Source organism: Schistocerca piceifrons, chromosome 10 (genome assembly GCF_021461385.2).
Source record: "Schistocerca piceifrons isolate TAMUIC-IGC-003096 chromosome 10, iqSchPice1.1, whole genome shotgun sequence".
In the NCBI taxonomy this organism is placed as follows: Eukaryota; Metazoa; Arthropoda; class Insecta; order Orthoptera; family Acrididae; genus Schistocerca; species Schistocerca piceifrons.
Genome location: NC_060147.1, coordinates 121,625,923 through 121,647,381, shown reverse-complemented (window position 1 = coordinate 121,647,381; position 21,459 = coordinate 121,625,923). Strand labels below are relative to the sequence as shown.

General features: G+C 46.5%; 1 non-coding gene across 1 annotated transcript; it reads right to left on the bottom strand.

Moving 5' to 3' along the window:
• Positions 1-4,213: 4,213 nt before the first annotated feature.
• Positions 4,214-4,288, bottom strand: Trnas-cga. The gene has a single exon. It is a non-coding gene; the product is annotated as a tRNA-Ser (tRNA).
• Positions 4,289-21,459: the final 17,171 nt, after the last annotated feature.

Below are 21,459 nucleotides of genomic sequence, written 5' to 3'. Positions count from 1 at the left end.
TCTGCGGAGAACCACCTCATTCCTTACCTTACCAGTCCACCTAATTTTCAACAGTCGTCTTCCCATCACATCTCAGATACTTCGATTCTCTTCTGTTCCAGTTTTCCCATACTCCATGTTTCACTACCAAACAATTCTGTGGTGTGCTCCAAACGCACATTCTCAGAAATTTCTTCCTCAAATTAACGCCTATGTTTGACACTAGTGACTTCTTTTGGCCTGGAATGCCATTTTTGCCAGTTGTAGACGGCTTTTTATGAGCTCCATCATCTGCTTCGTGGTCATTAATCCCGATGTTAAGTTCCTTGTTGTTCTCATTTGCGTTATTCCTCACTCCTTTCGCCTTTCTTCCTTCTCACTATGATCCCATAAATTTTGTTCACCATTTGATTATAAGTGTGATTGCTGTGGTGAGAAAAAGAAAGGCTAACGCTTGTGCAAAAGCGAAAATTTATTAGAAAAGCAAATGTCCAGTCAAGCTTTATGACAAAATGATAAAAGTGTTTCGGGCAAAAATATTTGGTAGTATAATTGTGTACTCAGTACAACATATTGCAGACAGAAGTATGTAATCTTAATTGACTGTTTTGCTCATGTATTGCTGTAAGAGGTCCATGACTGAGGAATTTATTGCTACCGCACTCGAGCAGATGTAATTTCGATGGACTGCTCACGCGCTGCCTGCGACATGTAAGCTACAGCAGAATCGCAGACCAGAGAGCAGTGCCGCCAGCATTAGGAGCGGTGTCGCTGGCAGTAGTGGTAGTAGCTGGCAGTCGGGCTTTCGGGCCGGTCGTGGAGAGCGATGTAGTATAAGGTAAAAGCAGCCGCGCCCATATGTAATTTGTAACAACTGATTTTGTACTATTGTTGTATCAAGTCCCATGTAAATGTTTTTAAAAATCTTTTAATAATAATGTTTCTTATAAAGATAACTTTTGACAATCATTGACCTGAATTTAAATATTTTACTAATTTCTGCTATCCATGGTCATCCCTATTATTGTAAAGAAAAATCATTTTTTTTATACATAAATCTAGTGGCCAGCACTGCACTGGGCTGTGCCAGAAAAATTTCTTATATGAGCAGATATACAGGGTGAGTCACCTAACGTTACCGCTGGATATATTTCGTAAACCACATCAAATACTGACGAATCGATTCCACAGACCGAACGTGAGGAGAGGGGCTAGTGTAATTGGTTAATACAAACCATAAAAAAATGCACGGAAGTCTGTTTTTTAACACGAACCTACGTTTTTTTAAATGGAACCCCGTTAGTTTTGTTAGCACATCTGAACATATAAACAAATGCGTATTCAGTGCCGTTTGTTGCATTGTAAAATGTTAATTACATCCGGAGATATTGTAACCTAAAGTTGACGCTTGAGTACCACTCCTCCGCTGTTCGATCGTGTGTATCGGAGAGCACCGAATTACGTAGGGATCCAAAGGGAACGGTGATGGACCTTAGCCACAGAAGAGACTGGAACAGCACATTACGTCCACATGCTAACACCTTTTTATTGGTCTTTTTCACTGACGCACATGTACATTACCGTGAGGGGTGAGGTACACATTCGACGGGCGTTTCATAGGACGTGGAGGACGCATAAATTGGCCTGCCCGTTCTCCTGATCTTACACCTCTGGACTTCTTTCTGTGGGGTACGTTAAAGGAGAATGTGTATCGTGATGTGCCTACAACCCCAGAGGATATGAAACAACGTATTGTGGCAGCCTGCGGCGACATTACACCAGATGTAATGCGGCGTGTACGACCTTCATTACGCCAGAGATTGCAATTGTGTGCAGCAAATGATGGCCACCACATTGAACATCTATTGGCCTGACATGTCGGGACACACTCTATTCCACTCCGTAATTGAAAACGGAAACCACGTGTGTACGTGTTCCTCACCCCTCATGGTAATGTACATGTGCGTCAGTGAAAAAGACCAATAAAAAGGTGTTAGCATGTGGACGTAATGTGCTGTTCCAGTCTCTTCTGTACCTAAGGTCCATCACCGTTCCCTTTGGATACCTACGTAATTCGGTGCTCACCGATACACACGATCGAACAGCGGAGGAGTGGTATTCAAGCGTCAACTTTAGGTTACAATATCTCCGGATGTAATTAACATTTTACAATGCAACAAACGGCACTGATTACGTATTTGTTTATATGTTCAGATGTGCTAACAAAACTAACGGGGTTCCATTTAAAGAAACGTAGGTTCGTGTTAAAAAACAGACTTCCGTGCATTTTTTAATGGTTTGTATTAACCAATTACACTAGCCCCTCTCCTCACGTTCGGTCTGTGAAATCGATTCGTCAGTATTTGATGTGGTTTACGAAATATATCCAGCGGTAACGTTAGGTGACTCACCCTGTATACGCGTTATCCGGCGACATAATTGAGGTAAGAATTTTCAATTTGTTCAGAATGATCTTTCAGGGTCATGACGCAGCACTGCTGACGTCCAAAATTTGCCAATTTAAATTCACAGTCAGTTAATTATTGAAAGGTTATATGTGAGCCGCAATTTTATTGAGAGGTTAGTCAAATTATTATTCCGAGGTTACGGTAAAGAAACTGTTGGGACGTTACATAGCCATTTTTTTTATAGTCCGTGTTACCCAGCAGACTGGTCCATCTCACCTATACAAGTGACGCATATTCTCTTTGTGTCGTATCTCTTACACTGTAAGTAGCAGTTTCTCAATAATATAGAGTACTGAAGTTTATATGACACACTATACGAACAAGCTACCAAAAGTAAAAAAAAAATTAAAAGACAGAGAAATTTCATGGTGAATAGAACAAGTGGTCCACCTCTCCCTGACTTACCCTACAAAAATGGGATTGCCGTCTGGTGTGCTTGTTAGACGTACTGCTCTGCAGGCGAGTTCCGTACTGCTGACGTAAGAGATTGTGTTCAAAGAGATAATATTCACCGTAATCTCTGGGTGGGTGGGTAGAAGTAAGGCTATTAGCAAAGGGAAGGAAAACTGCGCTGCGTCGTATCAGCGAATAGGAGGCGACGTCAAAAGCGGAGCTGAGCGGAAAGCCAAACAGTGTCGGCGGCGGGCAGCCTTCTGCCGCCTTCTGCCTGATACCGCCTGTGTGTGTCTGCGAGTCGCGGAAGGCGCTCGCCCGCCTTTCTGCTCTGCTCAGCTCTGCTGTGTTGACTCAGAGCTGAGCGGGGCTCGGACCGCCTCGCGCCGGCGACAAATCCTGCCGGCGTTATTTCAGCGGCAGCCGCGGGCTGTGTGGCAGACAGCGGCGTCTGGGAGCGTCGGCAGGCGACTGCACGGTATCGATGAAGCAGTCAGTCTTCTACGAACTTCCGGCACGCTGGAGCAGCTCGGGTCAGCTGCAGGGCATGAAAGGGAAGCAGTGGTTGGGAAGGGAGTGAGACAGGGTTGTAGCCTGTCCCCGATGTTATTCAATATGTATATTGAGCAAGCAGTAATGGAAACAAAAGAGAAATTCGGAGTAGGAATTAAAATCCGTGGAGAAGAAATAAAAAGATTGAGGTTCGCCGATGACACTGTAATTCTGTCAGAGACAGCAAAGGACCTGAAAGAACAGCTGAACAAAATGGACAGTGTCTTGAAGGGAGGATATAAGATGAACATCAACAAAAGCAAAACGAGGATAATGGAATGTAGTCGAATCAAGTCGGGCGATGCTGAGGGAATTAGATTAGGAAATGAGACGCTTAAACTAGTAGAAGAGTTTTGCTATTTGCGGAGCAAAGTAACTGATAATGGTCGAAGTAGAGAGGGTATAAAATGTAGTCTGGCAATGGAAAGGAAAGCGTTTCTGAATAAGAGAAATTTCTTGACATCGAGTATGGATTTAAGTGTCAGGAAGTCGTTTCTGAAAGTATTTGTATGTAGTCATGTATGGAAGTGAAACGGCCGGCCGGTGTGGCCGAGCGGTTCTAGGCGCTCCAGTCTGGAACCGCGTGACCGCTACGAGTTACGAGGTTCGAGTCCTGCCTCGGGCATGGATGTGTGTGATGTCGTTAGGTTGGTTAGGTTTAAGTAGTTATAGGGGACTGATGACCTCAGAAGTTAATGAATCCTGCACGGCTGTCCATAAATCCCTAAGAATACAAGGGGGTAGAGATCTCTTCTGAATAGCACGTTGCAAGTCATCCCAAATATGGTCAATAATGAAACTTCCTGGCAGATTAAAACTGTGTGCCGGACCGAGATTCGAACTCGGGACCTTTGCCTTTCGCGGGCAAGTGCTCTACCAACTGAGCTACCCAAGCACGACTCACGCCCCGTCCTCACAGCTTTACTTCTGCCAATATCTCGTCTCCTACCTTCCAAACTTTACAGAAGCTCTCCTGCGAAACTTGCAGAACTAGCACTCCTGAAAGAAAGGATATTGCGGAGACATGGCTTAGCCACAGCCGGGGGGATGTTTCCAGAATGAGATTTTCACTCAATCCCCGACACACGCGCTACACTACTGCTCTCCACTCCGCTGCAGAGTGAAAATCTCATTCTGGAAACATCCCCCAGGCTGTGGCTAAGCCATGTCTCCGCAATATCCTTTCTTTCAGGAGTGCTAGTTCTGCAAGGTTCGCAGGATAGCTTCTTGTCGTATCTAGGCCTATTAGGGATTCCATATTGCTGCAACTGCACACACCCCACACGAGTACAGAGCCTCCACCAGCTTGAACAGCCCCTGCCGACATGCAGGATTCATGGACTCATGAGGTTGCCTCCATACCCGTACACGTCCATCCGCTCGATACAATTTGAAACTAGACTCGTCCGACCAGGCGACATGTTTTCAGTCATCAACAGTCCAATGTCTGTGTTGATGGCTCCAGGCGAGGTAAAGCTATGTGTCGTGCAGTCATCAAGGGTACACGAGTGGGCCTTCGGGTCCGAAAGCCCATATCGACGATGTTTCGTTGAATGGTTCCCACGCATTCAAATCTGCAGCAATTTGCGGAAGGCGTACACTTCTGTCACGGTGAACGATGCTCTTCAGTCACCGTTGGTCCCGTTCTTGCAGGATCTTTTTCCGGCCGCAACGATGTCGAAGATTTGATGTTTTATCGGATTCCTGGCAAATGGTCGTACTAGAAAATTCCCACTTCGTCGCTACCTCGGAGATGCTGTGTCCCATCGTTGGTGGGCCGACTACACCACCACCTTCAAAGTCACTTACATCCTGATGTAACAACTGCGCCACACACTTGTTCTCTTATATAGGCGTTGCCGACTGCAGCGCCGTATTCTACGTGTTTACACATCTGTGTATTTGAATACGCAAGCCTGTGCCGTTTCTTAGGCGCTTAAGTGTATAAAGTAGTGTGACATGCCATAATTGTAGAAATTCGTCTTAAGGGGTATACCAAACCCGTAGACACCAGTGCAGTGTTAAAGGGTGGTGCGTTGTTGTTGTGGTCTTCAGTCCAGAGACTGGTTTGATGCAGCTCTCCATGCTACTCTATCCTGTGCAAGCTTCTTCATCTCCCAGTACCTACTGCAACCTACATCCTTCTGAATCTGCTTAGTGTATTCATCTCTTGGTCTGCCTCTGTGGTTTTTACCTTCCACTCTGCCGTCCAACACTAAATTCGTGATCCCTTGATGCCTCAGAACATGTCCTACCAACCGATCCCTTCTTCTAGTCAAGTTGTGCCACAAACTCCTCTACTCCCCAATACTATTCAGTACCTTCTCATTAGTTATGTGATCTACCTATCTAATCTTCAGCATTCTTCTGTAGCACCACATTTCGAAAGCTTCTATTCTCTTCCTGTCTATTTATCGTCCACGTTTCACTTCCATACATGGCTACTCTCCATACAAATACTTTCAGAAACGACTTCCTGACACTTAAATCTATACTCGATGTTAACAAATTTCTCTTCTTCAGAAACGCTTTCCTTGCCATTGCCACTCTACATTCTATATCCTCTCTACATCGACCATCATCAGTTATTTTGCTCCCCAAAAAGCAAAGCTCATTCACTACTTTAAGCGTCTCATTTTCTAATCTAATACCCTCAGCATCTCCCGATTTAGTTCGACTACATTCGATTATGCTCGTTTTGCTGTTGTTGATGTTTATCTTATATCCTCCTTTCTAGACACTGTCCCTTCCGTTCAACTGCTCTTCCAAGTCCTTTGCTGTCTCTGACAGATTTACAATGTCATCGGCGAACCTCAAAGTTTTTGTTTCTTCTCCGTGGATTTTAATTCCTACTCCGAATTTTTCTTTTGTTTCTTTTACTCCTTGCTTAATATACAGATTGAATCAAATCGGGGATAGTCTACAACCTTGTCTCAGTCTCTTCCCAACCGCTGCTTCCCTTTCATGTCCCTCGACTCTTATAACTGCCATCTGGTTTTTGTACAAACTGTAAATAGCCTTTCGCTCCCTGTATTCTACCCCTGCCACCTTTAGAATTTGAAAGAGATTATTCCAGTCAACATTGTCAAAATCTTTCTCTATACAAATGCTAGAAACGTAAGTTTGCCTTTCTCTAATCTTTCTTCTAAGATAAGTCGTAAGGTCAGTATTGCCTCACGTATTCCAGTATTTCTACGGAATCCAAACAGATCTTCCCCGAGGTCGACTTCTACCAGTTTTTCCATTCGTCTGTAAAGAATTCGTGTTAGTATTTTGCAGCTGTTACTTATTAAACTGATAGTTTGGTTATTTTCACATGTGTCAACACCTGCTTTCTTTGGGATTGCCATAATATAGAAATTCATCGTAAGGGGTATAGCAAACCCCTAGACACCAGTGCACGGTTAAAGACTAATGGGTGGTGCGTTAGTGGTATAAAATAAAAGTACGTTGTAATCCTAGCCACTGCGGCGAACTGGTGTCGTTCGAGTAATTTATCATGGCTGCGGAGCCCACTGCGAGTGAAATAGTGGAGGTTTTAACGAGTGTGGACTGGAGAGCAGTAGTGTAGCGCTTGTGTCGGGGGTTGAGTGTTTGTACACGCGGGCAGACGGCGGGGAATTACACAGATTTACGCCGTCCGCTCGCTGTCTGGATGGGCGGGTGATTAGCGCCGGCAGAAGGCCGTGCGCGCTTCGGCCACGGTAATGCGCTTACGTCACGGCCGCGGCTGCGGGCCGCCCGGCGGGGGTGACGGGGAGGGGGGGGGGGGGGGGAGGCAATCCGATCAGCGGCCGCCACACAATAGCCGCGTTACGAAACGCGCTGCAGCAGTAGCGGGAGCTGTCTGCTGCGCTCCGGTCTGTTCAAGACTCTAGCGCTGGCCTAAACAGTCGGTTTCAGGCATCAGTTGCAGCGGTTAAGTTCCTTTTCGGTAACTCTTATGAATAATACACTCCTGGAAATGGAAAAAAGAACACATTGACACCGGTGTGTCAGACCCACCATACTTGCTCCGGACACTGCGAGAGGGCTGTACAAGCAATGATCACACGCACGGCACAGCGGACACACCAGGAACCGCGGTGTTGGCCGTCGAATGGCGCTAGCTGCGCAACATTTGTGCACCGCCGCCGTCAGTGTCAGCCAGTTTGCCGTGGCATACGGAGCTCCATCGCAGTCTTTAACACTGGTAGCATGCCGAGACAGCGTGGACGTGAACCGTATGTGCAGTTGACGGACTTTGAGCGAGGGCGTATAGTGGGCATGCGGGAGGCCGGGTGGACGTACCGCCGAATTGCTCAACACGTGGGGCGTGAGGTCTCCACAGTACATCGATGTTGTCGCCAGTGGTCGGCGGAAGGTGCACGTGCCCTCGACCTGGGACCGGACCGCAGCGACGCACGGATGCACGCCAAGACCGTAGGATCCTACGCAGTGCCGTAGGGGAGCGCACCGCCACTTCCCAGCTAATTAGGGACACTGTTGCTCCTGGGGTATCGGCGAGGACCATTCGCAACCGTCTCCATGAAGCTGGGCTACGGTCCCGCACACCGTTAGGCCGTCTTCCGCTCACGCCCCAACATCGTACAGCCCGCCTCCAGTGGTGTCGCGACAGGCGTGAATGGAGGGACGAATGGAGACGTGTCGTCTTCAGCGATGAGAGTCGCTTCTGCCTTGGTGCCAATGATGGTCGTATGCGTGTTTGGCGCCGTGCAGGTGAGCGCCACAATCAGGACTGCATACGACCGAGGCACACAGGGCCAACACCCGGCATCATGGTGTGGGGAGCGATCTCCTACACTGGCCGTACACCACTGGTGATCGTCGAGGGGACACTGAATAGTGCGCGGTACATCCAAACCGTCATCGAACCCATCGTTCTACCATTCCTAGACCGGCAAGGGAACTTGCTGTTCCAACAGGACAATGCACGTCTGCATGTATCCCGTGCCACCCAACGTGCTCTAGAAGGTGTAAGTCAACTACCCTGGCCAGCAAGATCTCCGGATCTGTCCCCCATTGAGCATGTTTGAGACTGGATGAAGCGTCGTCTCACGCGGTCTGCACGTCCAGCACGAACGCTGGTCCAACTGAGGCGCCAGGTGAAAATGGCATGGCAAGCCGTTCCACAGGACTACATCCAGCATCTCTACGATCGTCTCCATGGGAGAATAGCAGCCTGCATTGCTGCCAAAGGTGGATATACACTGTACTAGTGCCGACATTGTGCATGCTCTGTTGCCTGTGTCTATGTGCCTGTGGTTCTGTCAGTGTGATCATGTGATGTATCTGACCCCAGGAATGTGTCAATAAAGTTTCCCCTTCCTGGGACAATGAATTCACGGTGTTCTTATTTCAATTTCCAGGAGTGTAGTTATACGAGGAGATTTGTACAAGTATAGTCCGCGCAGAATGCCGTGGCAGGGAACGCTTGAGGAGCGTCAGCAATCGTTAGTTAATATATTAAAAAACTAGAAACCCGCCTCGATTGCGTAAAAAGCACCTAGCGTTAACGTAGGTTTAGGCGTAGATAACTACACCTCCTTCAGAACAATAAGACCCACGAGTGCCTAATAAGACCTTTGTCAACGATTAAAAGAACACCATAGCTATACATTTATAAACGAAAAAAAGGAAAACACAAACAGTACATATGTACGAAGTCTAAACCACTACTTAACTTAAGGGTGTAACCTCCACCTTTTTTTGTAGCTGCAGTTTATGGCGGGTCATGGCCCATCGAACATAGGCCGGTGTGAGGTGGAGGTTACACCATTAAGCTAAGTAGTGGTGTAGACTTTGTACATAGGTACTGTTGTGTTTTCCTTCTTTTCGTTTATAAATGTATAGCTATGGTGTTCTTTTAATCATTGACAAAGGTCTTCTTAGGCACTCGTGGGTTTTATTGTTGTTCTGAAGAAGATATAGTTATCTACACCGAAACCTAGGTTAACACTAGGTGCTTTTTACGCAATCGAGGCGGGTTTCTAGTTTTTTAATATTTGTAGTAAATATTAAGTGGGGCCCCTGGGTCAAGAAATCTCTGCAACATAACCCGCAATTCTCCATTTACAATCACTGAACTGGAGACAGCCGTTAAGCAAACGAATTGTAGAAAAGCTGAAGGTGCAGATGGCCTTTACCCCGAATTTTTCGTGCACAGTGGGCCGGTAACGCGAAAATGGCTAGTTTGCCTTTTTAACGAAATTCTTCGTACAGCGACATTATCCAAAAAATTTAAAAGAGCAAAAATTATCGCTATCACAAAGCCAGGGAAAGAGGGAACAGCTGCAGAACACTTCCGCCCAACATCTCTACTTAGCTGTGCTTACAAGCTATTGGAAAAAATTATTCTAAACCGAATCCAAGATCAAATTAATGCTATGATACCACCTGAACGAGCTGGATTCAGACCTTATAGAAGCTGCTGTGAACAACTGATCTCCTTGACTACTGTCATAGAATCTGGATACAAAAAGAAACTTCAAGCTGGAGTAGTGTTCATTGACCTGTCAACAGCTTGTGACACGGTGTGGTGCGAGAGCCTATTATTGAAATTTTTGAGAGCAATACCTTGCAAAACTCTAGGCAACCTCTTAAGTAACATGTAAAGCAATAGGCGGTTTAAAGTACATCAAGGAGAAGAGAAAAGAAGATGGCATGTACTCAATAACGGATTACCTCAGGGCTCTGTTCTTGCTCCAGCGTTATTCAACCTTTACTTACACAGCTGACCTGCCGAATTTGACCTGCCAAAAATTTCAATATGCAGATGACCTAGCAATTTCATATCAGAGTGAAGACCTTTATGAATGTGAAGAACACCTAACGAACAGCCTTACTAAACTTTATGATTATTTTGAGACATGGCGACTGAGACCAAATGTTTTTAAAACCGAGGTACGCCTGTTCCACTTCTCTAATCGCCTTTCATCAGCAAAGATCAGGCCACAGTTCGGCGCTCTTCGCACAGTCAGATACAACGAGAGCTCAAATTATCAGGGAGTCACTCTGGACAGAACTTTAGCATACAAAAAACACCTTTCCAACTTGGCCAAGCCGCGGCTTTAGGTTAAGTAGTGTGTAAGCTTAGGGACTGATGACCTTAGCAGTTAGGTCCCATAAGATTTCACACGCATTTACATTTACTAGGCCAAGAAGATACAAACACGAGTGAACCTTGTGAGAAAGCAGACAGGAAGTACATGGGGAGCAACCACTTCAGTCCTCCGAGGAACATCCCTTGCACTGGTATACTCTGCAGCAGAATACTGTGCACCAGTTTGGCTCCGAAGCGCCCACGCAGTGAAAGTAGACGTCCAACTGAACTCAGTTATGAGAGTAATTAGTGGTACAGCCCGGTCTACACCTACTTGCTGGCTGCCAGTGCTTTCAAACATCTGCTCACCAGACCTCCGTCGAAAGGCTGCTCTTTACAACCTCTGTCAGCAAGTTTCTGAGAACAACTCGACCCCTCTTCATGACGATTTGCTATCACTGACCAGGAAACGCCTCAAGTCTAGAAGACCAGCATATGAAATGGGAGTCCAAATGCTATCCACAGGATTCGAGCAGGACGCAGATTGGAAACGCGAGTGGCAAGCTACAAGAGCCCGAAACCAAGAACTTGTAGACAATCCAACAGTTTCAGTTCTAGGCTTCCACCAACAGAGGGAGGTGAGGGTGCAGCTAAACAGATATCGGACCGAAGAGGGTAGGTGCAAATACAACATGCACAAGAGGGGCTTTTCAAGTGACAGTGTGTATGACTGTGGTGACACCCAAACAATGAGCCACACTGTGAATGACTGTCCAGTCAGACGCTTCCCTGGTGGCACTGAGAAGCTCCGTCAAGCATCCCACGAGGCACTCCGCTGGATCGAGCCCATCAACATCCGAGTGTAGTCTGAGCCGTTTTAAAACTTGTGTACTGTATATAATTTCACATGTTCTTTATATATATATTTCTTTATTTTGCTATATGTGTATTACTGTAATTGATGCATACGATATTCAGAATTTCGCCGAAAATTCTGAGATTTATTTTTGGGAATTGGTGGTAAGGTCATCGGTTCCTAAGCTTACACACTACTTAATCTAACTTAAACTGACTTACGCTAAGGACAACACACATACCCATGCCCGAGGGGGAGCGTACGATCCCTTACTAGACGGCTTAGACCGTGCGGTGCAGAGATTTATTTTTGCCTGGCTTGTTAACCATTTGAAACTTTCAGAGAAGTGTGACGAGTTACAAATTTTCAGTAAATCCTACACATTTCTCTGGTTGCCATGTCAAAATTTGCCTCTTCTGCCAAAACACAGCGGATTTTGGACAGTCTCACCTCAGTAACATTGCGACAGAATTGTGCAACAGTGATTTATTTAGTTTATTAAGTGAGGAACTGAGGCAAAGTAAAGCCAGCAGCTTATAACAAAGCACGTCCTCCGTACAAAAAAACGTGTTATGTCTTCACATACGTTGTTCCAAGACTCATACCATTTCTCGTTTCAACGGCTATCGATGGCCCTAAAAATTACATTCTTTCACCGAAAAGTCTGTAGTTATTGGAACAGCACGGTAGATAGTGCAGTTTTGCACAATAACGATATGGAACTATAATCTTCTCTTTGCGTGCTACGATTTGGCAAAATCTCATTTCGATTTCTGAAACCGTTTATCAGATATGAGGAATGTTGTGGATATTTCACTCTGCCTTTATCGCTGGCGCAGCGAGATCACAAAATAGTGTGCTACGTCAGATTAATTTTCTTGAGATTGCTCACAGACAGATACCTCTACCCAAGTCTAAAGAAAAAGTCCATATGTTAGCTAAATTTGATACCCAACAACATATTACGTAATCTACACCACACGCAGAGCCAAAGCGACCTCTATGATGATGATGATGATGATGATGATGATGATGATGATGATGATGCGTTGGGTTGAGGAGGCGCTCGACATCATGGTCATCAGCGCCCTGACGAAAAGTCAACAGGAAATCTCACGGGCGGGGAGGATGGTTCACAATGGTTCAAATCGCTCTGAGCACTATGCGACTTCTTCTGAGGTGATCCGTCGCCTAGAACTTAGAAGTAATTAAACCTAACGAACCTAAGAACATCACACACATCCATGCCCGGGTCAGGATTCGAACCTGCGACCGTAGCGGTCGCTCGGTTCCACACTGTAGCGCCTAGAACCGCTCGGCCACTCCGGCCGGCGGGGAGGATGGCTGTCCCCACATGTAGAGCAGTTTATAACGTGCTAAAGTCTGCCGCCCTTCCCCACCAGTTCAGGGATGAGGCCAGACAGTTCACAAAATTTCACGACTCTGTTAACACCGGTATCGTTATCTGCGAGGACGGCGCAAAGCGACACCTCTAGTCTTCATTGCAAACATTTCTAAATATGACGATAACTATGACCAATAACAAAATGATGGGCACATCATCATGAACCTGACATATAACGCTACAAGTAAAGCAAAAATAAATATTTTTTCAGAATAGTTTCTGTATAATCGTTTGAGAAAGAATGCAGGGCATCGATGACCGGTCAAAAGGTGGAACACACTTGTCTATTGGCTTCCCCTTCCGAACGAACGAATGAATTCGCCCAGCCCTTCGGACGGAAACTGGTCACTGCACATCCGCCACCGTATCCTCCGCGGACCTGAGTGCCACATTTTTGTTTCTGAAGGCAGGTTCGCTTTATTGAGGATTCCAGTACACCACATTATTCTCCATTGTATTGGATACAAAAACTTATTTTTCAATATAATCTCCATTGAATACAACAGCCTTACGCCCCCTGGCTACCAGTCTACTGGTCAACGTCGGAGTCGGGGCCTTGCTCCATCAATAACCTCCCGATCATCCACGTACTGCTTACCGCGGAGTGTATCCTTCATTGGACCAAACAGACGGAAGTCGGATGTGCCAGATCAGGGTTGCAGGGTGGATGAGGAAGAACAGTCCAATGACGTTTTGCGCGCTGCTCTCGGATATACTGACCGGCGTGAGGCCTTGCACTGTGACGGAGAAGGAGATGTTCGTTTGCATCTTTTAGGCGATAAAAATGCTGAAGTTATTTCTTTAGTTCCCTGACGGCTGCGAAGTACACTTCCGAGTCGATCGCTGCTGCAGGATGGAGGGGAGGGGGGGGGGGGGAGGGGAGGGATATCAAGCAGAATAACCCACTCAGGGTCCCAGAAGACCGTCGCCAAGATTTTACCGGCTGAGGTTGCAGCTTTGAGCTTTTCCTACTGAGGAGAGATGGTGTGGCGCCACACCAGATTGCCGTCTTGTTTACGGTTCGAAGTGATGAACCCATGTTTAATCGCCTGTGACGATGTTCGACAAAAAACAATTTCACGATCAACGTCATAACGCGCATGCAATTCTGCGCAGATGGTCCTCGGTTGCTCTATGTGGTCTTCTGTTAGGCGGCGAGTCACCCAGCGGGCAAATACCCTGGAGTACCCCAACTGGTGGACACGTGTCTGAGTACTATCGACAGCGACGTCCAGTTGATCAGCAAGGTGTTTGACTGCGATCCGTCGATCACCTCGAATGAGAGTGTCCGCACGTTCCAACATTGCAGGATTGCACAGGTTTGTGCACTTTGTTGCTATGATGACAGACGCCTCGCCCTACGACTCACCTGGCTTTTGTTCACTGCCAGGTCTTCGCAGAGTTTCTGCAAGCGTCCCTGAATATCTGTGATGCTGTGATTTCCCACCAAGAGAAACTCAGTGACAGCTGTCTGCTTGGAATGCACCTGCGTTACAGACGCCATTCTGAGGGCTACGTGTGGCCTCGCCACCAACTGGAATTTTATGAAATTATAGTGGCTGAAGCGGGAATATTCTACGAAGTCCCGTAACAAATTCAGCATTTTTCAACCGAAACTGGTCGAGGAAAACAAACCTTTGCATTACTTATTGGACGCCTGTCGCAAATAACTGTGCCAATAACTTACCCGTATTACCAAATGCGGCAACAATATCCGTCTGCTTCCGGTGTAAGATCTTCTGGATGGGGTAATCTATCGGTGTAGCAGTTACAGAACACACAGCAGCTACTGCAGTCATCAGTAACTGGCAGCAATATCTGGTGAAATGTGCCAAACCATCGAGCTGGGCTGTCGTGCAACAACTAAGTATCTCGAAAAATATGCATCGGACGAAAAAAAGAGTTCCAGATGAAAAGTTAAAATATCCAAAGGAGTCTCCTATCTGTGCTACAACTCTTAATCACCGCCCGTTCTCGGCCCACAATTGGACTGACAGACCCGGCGTTACCCGGGTATTCATTTACACCTGTACCAGAGATTTCGCGTGCCTGCTATCTATTTATGACTTATGAAGATTCTGTACGTAGAACGTTTGAACATATATGACTGGGGGCACAAACTAAGAGAAAGAGTTAGGTGGAAAAGCAACTGCCACTATGGTCCAGAAACAGCAGAAACCCGAATGAGAGTCCACTGTAACCGTCTCTGCATGTCTACCCGAGTAAGGCCAGTCTGCAGAGTGTGGAGGAGGGTACTTCCATTACACTACTAACACACTCCTTCCTCCCCTGCCACCACCTCCACACCATTTTCCTGTGTGATTCACGACAAAAACAGCTGGTCTCCCAGAGGTCGTTTCGCGAGACTTGCAAAGCAACTTGTTAAGGATATTCTGTTCAGTATTATCTGCGACTGACCAAAATGAAGGGGGGCCGTTCTCATGTGCCGATAAGTATGGGATTTTAAGACAAGCTGATGATATTACGAAGGCTATTTTTTTTTCAGTGTCAGATTAGTCACGAAATAGGAACCACAGTGGAGTAGAAAATACGAGGGTTGTTGGGAAAGTAGGGAACGATCGGTCGCGAAATGGAAACCACAGTGAAAATCAAAACTGTTTTCTTTGCACATTTAGCTACACCTTCCAGGTACTTCTCTGCATAGTTGCCGCTCCGACTTAGACACTTGTCGGAGCGTTATACCAAATTTCCATCGTCATAGAAGGGAGCCGCCTGTGCTTTCCGATCATTCTCTACGCTGGTCTGTAGCGCGTAGCTTGCGCCCAAGTGTTGTCTTCGTATCCAGCGTTTCATGTGAACGGAGATGACACTCAGAACGAGCCAATCAGGGCTGCGTTGTGGGTGATCGAACACTTTCCAACGTAAAGGCTGCAGGAGCGTCTTCACTACTCGTGCAGAGTGCGGCTGAGAATTGCCGTGAAGAAGGAAGTGCGTGGCAGTTGTGTTATGTGGGCTGCATTCAATAAGGCGAAGTCTCTCAGCGGACCCTCCTACTTGGCGGGAGGCATCGTTGCTCTAGGCACCTTAACTCGCTCACAGTGCGCTCACAACTGGAAAGAGCGTCTTGATGCGATCGCCGGGCACACTAGAGACACTTTCCGAAACGTCAGTGAAAAGCCTCATCGGATTTTCACAGTGGTTTCCATTTCACTACCGATCGCTCCTCACTTTCCGAATAGCCCTCTTATTTTATTTGTAACATTTAGCTACACTTCCGAGCTACACGTTTGGCGACACCGTCTCTGGCGACCCGCTTGAATTTGCACGCGCAACCGCCCGATTTGTTAACTTCAGTGCTAAATAAATCGGAAACGGCGCAACGTATTGATTTTTTTTTTTTTTCTGGACACTTATTTCGCAGCACAACCCATCCCGCAATACCTCTGTACTGACGGCTTGAGAATAATGCTGAAAGCGTGCGGGCCCGTCCGGTCCCTCTCCTCAGAGTGCTGGCAGTTGTGGGTGGAGAGTGGCAGCGCCGCGGCTTACCGCTTCCAGGCTTCCGGCCGGCACTGCTCCGGGTTCGGCGCTAACGCGATTGGCGGACAGCTTCCTGCTGACGTCACCGCCGGCTGCCGGTGTCCGCGAGGCCACAGCGAATGGCCGCGTAAGGCACGCTGTCACCGCGTCACACCGCGACTTCCCGCCGCTAAACACAGACTGCAACGCCTCCCTGCACACACCTTCTCTTCACTTTCCCAACAAGCTGCGCCGCTTCTTTCTTTCTTTAATCCTTTCCACTCCAGTCGAGAATGGTGATCGACAGAACGTTTTTTTTTTTTTTTTTTTTTTTTTTTTTTTGTCGACTCCGGTGTCAAGCCTCATTCGACATCACATTTCGAGCGGTTCTAGACGCTACAGTCTGGAACCGCGCGACCGCTACGGTCGGAGGTTCGAATCCTGCCTCGGGCATGGATGTGTGTGATGTCCTTAGGTTAGTTAGGTTCAGGTGGTTCTAAGTTCTAGGGGACTGATGACCTCAGCAGTTAAGTCCCATAGTGCTCAGAGCCATTTGAACCATTTACAAATCCGAAAACACAGGAAACCATAGAAATTATGTTTATAAATAAACTATGGCGGATAAAAGAAAACCGATGGCAGCATAATATTTCTCGCAAAATTTCCGTAGGAACTGATGTAACATATGTCTATAAAAGGTTAAAATTATGCATTTCAGCAATTTTCATGTTCAGTAGTTTAACTGGCTTCATTGGTTCTTGGCCGAGGTTTTCTGGGTGAACAGCGGCATTTTGGTGCGGAGTCTATGTTCCGACGCCGTTGGAGGCGGTCTAGCTGCATTATACAGTGTTAGGGGAAAGTTTTATATGATGAGCGGTGAAATAGCCGCTACTTCGCGTGTGTGAATTATTCAGAGTTTCACTCTCGGACATACATATTTTTGGGCGTCTGATGAACTTGTTACTTTTCGGTTTGCGTATGATACAAGCCGCAATTTTAAGGTTTCAGAGTGCAGACATTGGGGAATTTATCGTTTGATATACTGTGGAACTTCAACGGTTTTCTAAAGATAGCTCACACACTTAATCGTGGTTTATTTCAGCGCTTCCCAGCTCTTAAGAAACTCGGTCAGGCTCTGAAATTAATTTACTGTGAACTGTGACTTTCGGTTTTTCTGTGTTCTTATCGGAAATGAACTTGAATTTGTGAAACTTTGAAAAATACATGAGTGCGTAAGTGATTTTTGCGTAGCAAGTCCTGCCTACATTTATGTCAAATACTTTTGTGGAACATTGGGTACGTTACGACGAAACGAAGTTCTAGTGCTATGTAATGGGGGGGAGATCTTTTCGTGCAGTAGCACTTTGGGGCTCTGAAGCGATATAGAACTTGTGAACAGTTTAGAATCTTGATCTTCGGCGAGTTGATGAGAGAGATTATGTTTTATTTCGTCATCCGCACCACATACAAATCCCATACAATCCGTACGGTCGCAGTAGTAACGTAACAACCCAACAGCTAAACGCCAGATTCTCTCCGCCGCTGATTCGTAAGAACTGTGAAAGCGAGGTAAACAATGCACCTTCAGATTCCGTTTATTGCGGCGTTTTTAACTGCAGTACGCTGAACTAGAGATCATGCGGAAAGCAACAGTTACCAGACAGATGGTGCAGCATGGGACACTGTAATGTAAAATCCTGTTGTCGAGGTTCGTCCGTATAAGCAAACACTGGAGCGAAAGAAGGCGACACAACCAGACGCTTGGATATCTCTTAAATGCTACCATATCATCAGAAAGCGAGAACTCCAGACGAATCGGGGACTTCGTCATGTGTCCCACTGGTGGGGAGGCGATCAACGATAGCTCCCATCGGGCCAGCCGGTTCTCACTCACGCACCTTCCACAGAACTCTTCACAAAGTCATCACATTTTCGGAGCTTACACGTGTGTCGCCTTCGCGTCTTGCCAAGGATAGACACTGTATCCACGTTCTGTTTTTTACTCTTCGTTTTTCTCCACATTTAATACGTTAAGCATATGGAACTGCGGTGAACTAAGGAGTTATTACTCCAGCCTACCGGATCCGTAGAGTTCGATTTTTTTCTGAGGATCTCGAAGATATTAAACACAGTCTGTTTCTGTTTTCCGAGCCTATGTTTCATTTCAGAACACGAAGCAACCTGACGCATTTTCAAGGTAAAAGTTACATAGTGGCCTCCTTGTAGTTTACGTACGATATTTCTACATAGTATGCGTCAAATTACTCGTTGCAGACTTGTCCATTATCTGTTGCATGTCTTCCGAATTCATCTCGCCGTTTTAGTTCTTACAATGGAAAGTGTGCTGTATGTGCCACATTGTGTTTAAGTATTGTGCCCAGTTCACACAGAAGTGACGTGTCGCGGACATCTGACGGGGACGCGGCGCTGTTTCGTGCCGCCTGCATGTTAATGAGTGAAGCATTCACGTACAGGTGCGCGGCCGGGACGCGTATCGCTTCGTGGTCCGCGCCACGTCCGTCCGTAGTCGCCAGGGACGTGGCGGAGACGTTCAAGTGACGTTCGAGTGCGCCGTTGCAGTTTCCATTAATTCCAAGTACCGATCTGTGAATTGATTTAGACTTTAGCGCAGTAAAGTTTTGAGAAATAATGGAAAAGTATCCTGAATCACACGACGATAACCGTACAGACTACTACGGTCGCAGTGTGCAACACAAACCATGGCAGAACACTGCTGGAGATCTAAACCAAACAGACTGTCCAGTGAATCTCATTATTCATAATGTTCTGCATCATGATGCATAGCTGAATCGCTCAGCCGAACAACGATGCAACTAATAAAAGACCGATTTTACAGGAGAAAAGGAAAAGAAAGGAAAAAAGGAACCGTTTTATGCTCACCTGTTTAGCTTTCTTGGTTCGGGCAATGACCAGAGTGATTCCGTAAAAAAGACTTTCAGGGATGACACAGAAAGGTAAGTGCATCAATATGAGGTAACGGACCCTGTCCGGAAACGAATGGGTCGAAAGTTGTAAGCGAAAATCGTTCTCAAATGACTCTAATGGCTCTGAGCACAATGGGTCTTAACACCGGAGGTCATCAGTCCCTTAGAACTTGGAACTACGTAAACCTAACTAACCTAAGGACATTACATACATGCATGCCCGAGGCAGGATTCGAACCTGCGACCGTAGCAGTCGCGCGGTTCCGGACTGAAGTGCCCAGAACCCCTCGGCCACCGCGGCCGGCGAAAATCGTTCTGAAACCTCTGATAGTGAAATGTATGTAGCCACTGATTAGTTTCCATATTTTTGGAGGAGGTGGTAAGGGCCAAAACAAGAGATACATGTCCAGTATACATGAGCTCTACAATGCGTACCTCAAGAGCTATGTGAAAGAAATCTCTTCTATTGCGAACGTGTTCATAGCTCTTAAGGTATACATTTTACATCCCTTGTTTACTGGGCATCTTTCTCTTGTTTTGGCCCATAGAAGCTCCTCCGAAAAATGCAAAGCAAAGACCTTGCGGTAGAAGAGATGCATTTCACAGTACCGAAGATCAACAATCGCTGATTCCCTTAAGTTATGCCTCTTAGAGCCCATTCTTACTAGATTTTTTCCTTGTTCTAGTGTAATGAACATTTCCTCGAACTCTGTAAAGAGAATTTAGAAATACTCAGTCTAAAGCATCCACCATCCCTCACTGCCTTGCCTTTATTGTCATTCCACTTGAAAGGTCTATGTACCATGAGAGTTTTGTTTGGAATCTTTGTCATTTTGAGCGTCTTTGGATGCCTGAAGACACGAATTATACACTACTGGCCATTAAAATTGCTATACCACGAAGATGACCTGCTACAGACGAGAAATTTAACCGACAGCAAGAAGATGCTGTGATATGCAAATGATTAGCTTTTCAGAGCATTCACACAAGGTTGGCGCCGATGACGACACCTACAACTTGCTGACACGAGGAAAATTTCCAACCGATTTCTCATACACAAACAGCAGTTGACCGGCGTTGCCTGGTGAAATGTTGTTGTGATGCCTCGTGTAAGGAGGAGAAATGCGTACCATCACGTTTCCGACTTTGATAAAGGTCGGATTGTAGCCAATCGCGATTGCGGTTTATCGTATCGCGACATTGCTGCTCACGTTGGTCGAGATCCAATGACTGTTAGCAGAATATGGAATCGGTGGGTTCAGGAGGGTAATACGGAACGCCGTGCTGGATCCCAACGGCCACGAATCACTAGCAGTCGAGACGACAGGCATCTTATCCGCATGGCTCTAACGGATCGTGCAGCCACGTCTGCATCCCTGAGTCAACAGATGCGGACGTTTGCAAGACAGCAACTATCTGCACGAACAGTTCGACGACGTTTGCAGGAGCACGGACTATCAGCTCAGAGACCGTGGCTGCGGTTACCCTTGACGCTGCATCACAGAAAGGAGCGCCTGCGATGGTGTACTCAACGAGGAAACTGGGTGCACGAATGGCAGAACGCCATTTTTTCGGACGAATCCAGGTTCTGTTTACACCATCACGATGATCGCATCCGTGTTTGACGACATCGTGGTGAACGCACATTGGAAGCGTGTATTCGACATCGCCAAACTGGAGTATCACCCGGCGTGATGGTATGGGGTGCCATTTGTTACACGTCTCGGTCACCTCTTGTTCGCATTGACGGCACTTTGAACATTGGGTCTTACATCTCAGATGTGTTACGACCCGTGGCTCTACCGTTCATTCGATCCCTCTGAAACCCTACAATTCAGCAGGATCATGCACGACCGCATGTTGCAGGTCCTGTACGGGCCTTTCTGGATACAGAAAATGGTCGACTGCTGCCCTGGCCAGCACATTCTCCAGATCTGTCGCCAACTGAAAACGTCTGGTCAATGGTGGTCGAGGAACTGGCTCGTCACAATACGCCAGTCACTACTCTTGACGAACTGTGGTCTCGCGTTGAAGCTGCATGGGCAGCTGTACCTGTACACGCCATGCAAGCTCTGTTTGACTCAATGCCCAGGCGTGTCAAGGCCAGAGGTGATTGTTCTGGGCACTGATTTCTCAGGATCTATGTACCCAAATTGCGTGAAAATGTAATCACATGTCAGTTGTAGTATAATATATTTGTTCAATGAATACCCGTTTGTCATCTGAATTTCTTTTTGGTGAAGCAATTTTAATGGCCATTAGTGTACTTGTGGTATCCTCGTGAATAAATTGGACTTGGTATGCCTGTGTATTGATGTGTGATCAGAGTGGCAGACTAC